The sequence below is a fragment of the Atta colombica genome, unplaced genomic scaffold (assembly GCF_001594045.1).
Source record: "Atta colombica isolate Treedump-2 unplaced genomic scaffold, Acol1.0 scaffold198, whole genome shotgun sequence".
Taxonomy (NCBI): Eukaryota; Metazoa; Arthropoda; class Insecta; order Hymenoptera; family Formicidae; genus Atta; species Atta colombica.
In genome coordinates, this window is record NW_017259291.1 from 1,252,494 (window position 1) to 1,252,969 (window position 476).

Sequence of the window (476 nt, forward strand, 5' to 3'; positions counted from 1 at the left end):
CCTCTACTATTTTACAATTTTTGCAATAGTTAACAAGATATTAATTTATTAAAAACTGCTAAATATTGGTCTCAAATAATTTTTTACTCAAATACTATTGACTTTATAGAAAAGCCGCAAAAGACAAAAATTATTTATTTTCTTCTCATAAAATTCTGAGAATTTTTTAGAATTTTTTCAGAATTTTTTAATACCGTATTTTCTCATGTTGGTAAAAATAAGAAAATGCAGTATTAAAAAGTTGATAAAAAATTTCGAAAAAATTCTTAGAGTTCTATGAGAACAAAATATATGATTTTTTGTAATTTTTCTGTAAAATTGGCAATATTTGACAATTTTTAATTAATATCTTGTTAATTATTGCGAAAATTGCAAAACGGTAGAAAACTTTTCGATCAGTTTAGTCCGTTCTATCTATACAAAAGCGATTGGCAAAAATTTTCGGGACACCCTGTATATATATATATATATATATA